Source organism: Podarcis bocagei, assembly GCF_964188305.1.
Source record: "Podarcis bocagei genome assembly, chromosome: 16".
Lineage (NCBI taxonomy): Eukaryota > Metazoa > Chordata > Lepidosauria > Squamata > Lacertidae > Podarcis > Podarcis bocagei.
In genome coordinates this window covers 37,527,153-37,534,820 of record NC_138142.1, presented here as the reverse complement: position 1 = coordinate 37,534,820, position 7,668 = coordinate 37,527,153, and the positions used below count along the sequence as shown (strand labels likewise).

Sequence of the window (7,668 nt, the reverse complement as noted above, 5' to 3'; positions counted from 1 at the left end):
TTTACTGTATAAATTCTACTTGGCTGACTGGGTTGCCCCAGCCCCTGTAGGAGGATACCAATATATACAAAAACATAATAAAACATTAAACATTTTTTAAAAACTTCCCCGTACAGGGATGTCTTCAGATGCCTTTGTCTTGGGGGGTAATATAACTCCATAGCCTCCAACATTTCTCAGATGAAAATAGGGACATCCTAAGGAAAAGCGGGACATCAGAAACCAGGATGGCTTCCGTACATCCGGGATTGTCCATGGAAAACAGGGACACTTGCATGGTCTGCACATGTTTGCAGGCTGAGTGACCCAAAACAGGAAGAGGAAAGGGTATGGTTGACTCGCATCCACAAAGGTGGGTACCAGCTCTTGGTCCATCTTGGTCAGCACTGTGAAAAGGGATGGACACTAACTCTCCAGGCTTTCAGGCAGGAGACTCTCCCAGCCCTACCAGGACATGCCAGGGATTGAACTTGTGACCTCCTTTGTGCAAGGAAGATGCTCTACCACTGAGCTATGGCCTGTCCCTCTTTATTATCTGATTATTTGCTGTGGTCACCTTTTTTTTCTTCCTGCACCCTACATACCTTAAATATTGCATCATTCTATGCCATTTGTAAAGTGTCTTTTGTAAGAGATACCTAATGAGAGTCAAGAGAAGAGGTAACCAATGCAGTGTCCATTAAACATCGTGGACTTCAACTCAGATCATTCTGAGACTTTGGCTGGGGCTGGTGGGAGTTGCATGCCAACAACATCTAGAGGACACCATGTTGGTCACTCCTAATATAGGGCATCTCATCCACAAAGGCAGGTACCAGCTCTTCCACAAAGCACTAGTCTCTGTAATTTCCCTTTTAACATGGCCTCTCCCCTCTGCTTCAACATCCCTCATTGTTGCATAAGTGCTCCTTCAACATTCCCTTACTCAGCTGATTTCTTCCACTAAGTCTTGCCTCCAACTTTTCATTTCAGACCCAGCTCCATCACTTCAAGATGTCTTGCCAGCCCTGCTGTGTCTCATCCTGTGCCCCATCTTGTGTCAGCTACCCGGTCAGTGGTCTGGGCTCACTGTGTTCACCTTGTGGGGGCTTATCCTGCGGAGGCGGAGTGTCATCGAGTAGCCTCGGTATAACATCTGGAGCCAATGTTGGCTGCCTCAATCAGTTACCACCATGTGATGTAGTCATCCAGCCGCCTCCCATGTGTGTGGTAATCCCAGGAGCAATCCTTGCCGCCACTTGCGAGCCAGTTAAAGTGGGATGATACACCGCCTGCGCTGGGGGCTCCGGTGGAATCTCATACGGCCGTTTGGGTCTGTGCCAACCCCGTGGAATTGCCAAGGTGTGTGGTTCTCCCTGTTAAGATCAAAGTCAATCTCCACAACAACAGAAGAATTTGGAAAAGAAAATGGTACCTGGAAACTCCTAATACGCCTTCATGGCTGCTGCTGATGTCATAGGCCTGGGTGTCATCACTGCTGAGCCCCCTCAATCCACAACTCTGACATCTGGATCTGTGGTTGCTCAGTATTCCTGAAGCTTGTGTCCATCTCTGTGCTAGATTGTAGATATGCTGCTTTGACTTCTCAGCTTTTCCTCCTGCGCTTTTACTTAAAGTACAAAACAAAAAACTGCAAAGGCATTAAGTAATATCTCCTTCTTTGGTTCTCTGTATGTTCAACTATTCTGAAGGATGCCCAAGTTTTTTGATGCCTCAATTGTCCTGCTAAACTCATGCCAATCGCTTTGTGCTGTTATCTTTCAGAGTAAAATATTTTTGTTCCCTTTGACATTTGCTCCCTTTGACATTTTCACATGCTGCTTTTTTCATTCATTAAAGCTTATCTACCTGCATTTGAAAGAGAAAAAACCACTGTTGTGTTTGCTTCTCATTGGGTTTTGGGGAGGAGGACTTTTTTTAGGTCCGCACTGAATATCCATCTCATGCAGAAGGGACTAGGGCTTGCCAATTGGAAGGTCGGCGGTTCGAATCCCCGCAATGGGGTGAGCTCCCATTGCTCGGTCCCAGCTCCTGCCAACCTAGCAGCTTGAAAGCACGTCAAAGTGCAAGTAGTGGGAAGGTAAACGGTGTTTTTGTGCGCCGCTCTGATTTTGCCAGAAGTGGCTTCGTCATGCTGGCCACATGACCCAGAAAAACGGTCTGCGGACAAACGCCAGCTCCCTCGGCCAGTAAAGTGAGATGAGTGTGGCAAACCCAGAGTCGTCCGGACTGGAGTTAACTGTCAGGAGTCCTTTACCTTTTTAACCTTTTAAGACTGCAGACTGTCCTGTTCCCAGTAGGAGGTGCTGAAATGCAGAACATGAGTCCAGGCTGTGATTTGAACCAAGGCGAACTCTCAATTGAGTGTAGTTTTCTGCAGGCAACCAAGCCCAACAGGCTAGGCTGTTGATCAGCAAATGTCTCTTTCTCTTTTTCTCATGTGCAGCCATAAGACCATGGGTAGGCAAACTGGATCCAGCCCAATCATCTTCTAAATCTGGCCCATGGATGGTCTGGGAATCAGCGTGTTTTTACATGAGTAGAATGTGTCCTTTTATTTAAAATGCATCTCTGGGTTATTTCTGGGGCATAGGAATTCATTCATTATTTTTTTTCAAAATATAGTCCAGTCCCCCACAAGGTCTGAGGGACAGTGGAGCGGCCCCCTGCTGAAAAAGTTTGCTGACCCCTGCATAAGACCAAGAAGGGAGGGATGACTCAAGATGGTTGATATACTGAATTGTCCAGTAGAAAGAACTATCAGTTCATCACCCACTTCCAGTAGAGCACTAATAGTATCTGCATCCTTGCCAATAGTGAAAACCTCAGATGGGAGTTATTTGAGGAAATGGTTTGTTGTGGTTTCCCTATCAGCTGCCCCCTCTTAAACTAAATACCATTTGGAACCTTCTGGAAATGTGCATCAATCTCATAGCAGCCTTATCCAGTCCTTCTTTTGATTCTTTCTGTACAGTGTTCTCTCTTGCTTCCTCTTCTTTTGCAGGTTAACCTTTTCTCCACAGGTACGCGGGCGCTGCTATGTCAAGGTCACTGTTGAAAGGAATTCTCCTGCATTGGCAGGTTTGAAAACCTCACAACTTTGGTGGTATCAGGCCTTGGGCAGAATCCTTTAGTCTATCTTCCCAAATAGGAGTGGGGATGTAGTTGTGACTCACGCCCCCCTTCTCTTTGTGGCAGTGATACCAGGGTTCACTGTTAAAGGGGTTCTTTGAGGGGAGGCTTTGGCCGTACGCCGAGAGGTCGTCATTGCTTTCCCCTGCAGCGGCGGTGTGACTGCTTGAACATATGTTCTCCAGATCCAGCCCATTCCACCCTCCCACCCACTCCGGATAACCCTGATGTTCCCCAGATCCCTGGCGGGGGACTGGGAGGGATAAACACCCAGTGCCTGAGCCAAGGTCTACCCACATCTGAAACCTAATAAAGTTGTGGCCAATTTTAATCCCATAGCACATTGTCGTGAGTCGTTATTCCACACGGGAGCTGCCCAGGGTATGGGGGGACTCCGCCTGTCCACACAATGGCAATCCTCAACCTGTCTAACAACTCTTCCTCTTTCCCATCCACATTTTCATTGCTGACACAACTCAGATTCCTTTTGTGTGTTGACATTTTTGCTCCTCCTCTTCCCCTTTCCCTCACAAATGTCCCCCTACTTATCTCTAAACCATCCTGGGTTTTTTGCCTGTATACTTGCATGATGCCCCAGCCCCCCCTGAAAAGTCTGAGTGCTATCTATGTAAAGATTAGATCAGATGGCTGAGTGAGAGCTGTAACACTCATTCAGGCCATTAGCGCTTCAGTTTTAGCTTGCAGTAGCTATTAGAAATAAAAGAAGTTATGCTTCACAGCTTTCTTCCGTGTTGCTTATACTCTGCTGAGTTTGGTGCGCACAACTCACAGTTCTGGTCCAGTGCACTTAGACCTGCTTTCCAGGAGTGGAAGGTCTCTGGAAGTACTCCAGTCACCTAGCCCAGCCAGGGCAGATCCTGTTGTTGAGCCCAGTCCTTGGCATCGGCTCAAAGGCGTACTGACAGGGGGTTTGCACATTGACCGATGAGGGAGGGAGGGGACACTTGCCTAGCTAGCCAGATCAGCCGAATCAACCCTGGCGATCAATGGGCAATGGATGTTGCAGGCCGATTGCCCTCACATCCAAATATATAAAATCATAACTACCTAATACTTATTGCAGTGGTTTTTGCTGCTGCTGAAATAACTAACTATGACATTATGTTCCCTACATTTCCGATTTATATTATTACATGTGAGGACCCTTTTTATAATATACATGGGGGTTGTTCTTTTTCGATGTCGGGCTGTAGCCAGCTAAATTCTACTCAGTGTAGACCTATTAAAAATAATGTATCTAAGATGGACATGTCCCCCCCCCCATGCCTAGGAGTGAAACCTAGGAATGACTAAAAGAAATGAAAAATGAACAGAACCAAAAATATAATTATGATGCAGGTACATAGTGTTTATTGTAGTGGAAAGAGGAGATCATGAAAGCATTTCTTAGGTGAGCGGCTTCAAATAGGTCAACAATCCTTTCAGCCACAAAACAGTTAAATGACAAAGTGACAGATGAATTTATAATTGACACAAGGCAAAGGTACACAGGGGAAGGAAGAAATTCTCAGGGAACTGGAAGCATCAGAACTCTTGCAGGCCTGAAGGATATTCAGAGTGCCATCAATGAGGGATAGAAAGGAAACAGAAAGGATGCGCTAAAGAGAGATAGAAGGAAAGCTCCAAGAAGCATTGATCAGGGATGTGTAGGCGAGAGTGTCAGAGATGCTGAGCAACCTTTTGATCCAATCCATTCTGGTTTGTCTGGATGGTGGAGGCTCAGCATTCCTGACACCATACAATCATACAATTGTTGAGTTGGATGGGACCACAAGGGCCATCAAGTCCAACCCTCTGCAATGCAGGAATCTCAACTACAGCATCCATGACAAATGGCCATTAGACGTTGATCCATGGTGTGCATTTCAGGTACCATTCCCTACACCCTGTTCCTGTAGGGGATCACAATCACATTCGAAAGAGAGACAAGCTCATCTTCGTCTCAGTATTCGAACTGGACGAGAAGGGAAATTGTAAGCAAAAGAATTTGGTTGCATCAGTGAAGGCAGCTGCATTGCTGATGAAGGAGCAAGCATGCTAGCCTGAGTTATCTGGGCAGGGCTGGGGTTGGGGAGCGTCGGGTTTGTTCCCAGTTCCTAAATTGAATCTCCAGCATTATTATTAATGGCTGAAGTGTTCTGGAGACTCCCTGCGCTATTTCTTCATTAGGTGTGATTAATGTCACAATGGGTGTCATTACAGCTGTAGTCGTTGTAGAACAACTGGTGTTAATCTGGAAAAAATAAAATAGAAGTGTTTCAGAAGGTGTACACTAATGTCTACTCGGATTCTGTTTTAATTACAAATTTTGCATCAATAAATACTATGAGCAATCTTTTCTGAAAGTGGTGTCCAATTACATCACAGTAAATAGTAAAATTTAGCAAGCAGATAGATTTTTAACAAGGAGATATACAGGCAAAAAAAACCCCCTCATCCTCCCAACTTTTCCTTCCTTTTTGTGGTGAGAATGAGGTCTTCGTTCCTCAAACTCCTGTATAGCAATATCATGAGGCGAGTCAAAACTACAAATTTCAGGATGGGAGATTACAAGTTCAAAGTGTGACTAGTGACCTTAGGTGGTCTTTGGTTACTTTGTTAAAGGCTTAGTCAGATTAAAAAACCTCTCCTGTACAGTCATACCTTGGAAGTCGAACACAATCCATTCTGGAAGTCCGTTCGACTTCAGAAACATTCAGAAACCAAAGTGCGGCTTCTGATGGGATGCCGGAAGCTCCTGCAGCCAATTGGAAGCCACAGAAGCCACATTGGATGTTCGGCTTCCAAAAATAGTTCGCAAACAATCACTTCCGGGTTTCTGCCGTTCGGGAACCAAAGTGTTTGAGAACTATGCTGTTCGAAAACCAAGGTACAACTGTATTACCCTCAGTATGTGAACAGAGTGAATCCTCATTCCTCATAATGCACTTTGAGTCCCTGGATTAGACGATCCACTCAGGCCAAAACAAATCCATTACACTATTCCAGCTTTGTAAGTATTTTCATGTTTCCACTGCGATTCACACCAAATCTATGAGGCAAATGTGAAAGCTTGCAACTTTCTAATTACCCTGTTCCTCAAAAATAAAATAAAAAAATGTCTAGTAGCACCTTAGAGACCAACTACCTTTGTTTTCGGTATAAGCTTTTGTGTGCATGCACACTTCTTCAGATACTCTGAAACAAAGGTCACCAGACCTTAACACTGTCTTCAAAAAATTTTACACATCACTTGGGAAGATAGGCGAACTAATATCAGTGTACTTAAAAAAGGATAGATCACGAGTGTTGAAGCAATGATTCTTCAACATCACCTTCATTGGACTGGTCATGTTATGTGGATGCCTGATGATTGTCTTCCAAAGCAACTACTGTATTCTGAACTTAAAAAGGGAAATGGAAAGTGTAATGCTGGTGGTCAACAAAAGACATTTATAGACTGTCTCAAGGCAAATGTTAAAAAATGTAATATAAACACTGACAACTGGCCTGCGAGCGCTCCAGTTGGAGAACAGCCTTTGCCAAAGGTGTCATGGGCTCTGAAGACACTCGAACTCGGGACTCAAGGGAGAAAAGTGTGAAGAGGAAGGCCCCCTTGGCAAATCCACACCGTGATCAAATCCTGCCCAGAAACCAATTGGCCTTCACAGTCACTTAGGGACTCAGAGTTAAAACCATGTTTATGGAAGGCAATCTCACTCGGTTATGAGTTATTAAAAAAGAAGAATGAAGATATATATGGTGGACATTTCTCAGGAAGGTAGTAGGAGATGGGTGATTGACTCAATGGGTATGGTAAACCTATTCACGACTGTTAATGATGGCAATTAGTCCCACAGGAAAAAGCAAGGGATAGTATGCAGATGACCAAAAATAGCTTTAGCTGTTCCTTAAGTTTTCAAAGATCACTGCAGATGGTGACAGCAGTCACGAAATTAAAAGACACCTGCTCCTTGGGAGAAAGGCTATGGCAAACCTAGACAACATCTTAAAAAGCAGAGACATCACCTTGCCAACAAAGGTCCGTATAGTAAAAGCCATATTTTCCCCAGTAGTGATGTATGGAAGTGAGAGCTGGACCATAAAGAAGGCTCATCACCGAAGAATTGATGCTTTTGAATTATGGTGCTGGAGGAGACTCTTGAGAGTCCCATGGACTACAAGATCAAAGGTATCCATTCTTAAGGAAATCAGCCCTGAGTGCTCACTGGAAGGACAGATCATGAAGCTGAGGCTCCAATACTTTGGCCACCTCATGAGAAGAGAAGACTCCCTAGAAAAGACCCTGATGTTGGGAAAGATTGAGGGCACAAGAAGAAGGGGACGACAGAGGATGACATGGTTAGACAGTGTTGTCGAAGCTACAAACATGAGTCTGACCAAACTGCGGGAGGCAGTGGATGACAGAAGTGCCTGGCGTGCTCTGGTCCATGGGGTCATGTAGAGTCGGACACGACTAAACGACTAAACAACAACAAAGTGCCCTTTTCATATGAAAGCTTTCATTTAAAAACA

General features: G+C 44.9%; 1 long non-coding RNA gene across 1 annotated transcript in view; it reads left to right on the top strand.

Moving 5' to 3' along the window:
* Positions 1 to 1,984: 1,984 nt before the first annotated feature.
* The window catches only part of LOC308575340, a 252,591-nt gene continuing 246,907 nt past the window's right edge, over positions 1,985 to 7,668 (top strand). Inside the window, exon 1 of the long non-coding RNA XR_014002787.1 lies at positions 1,985 to 2,080. This is a non-coding gene — a long non-coding RNA (uncharacterized lncRNA). The remainder of the gene's footprint in view (positions 2,081 to 7,668) is intronic.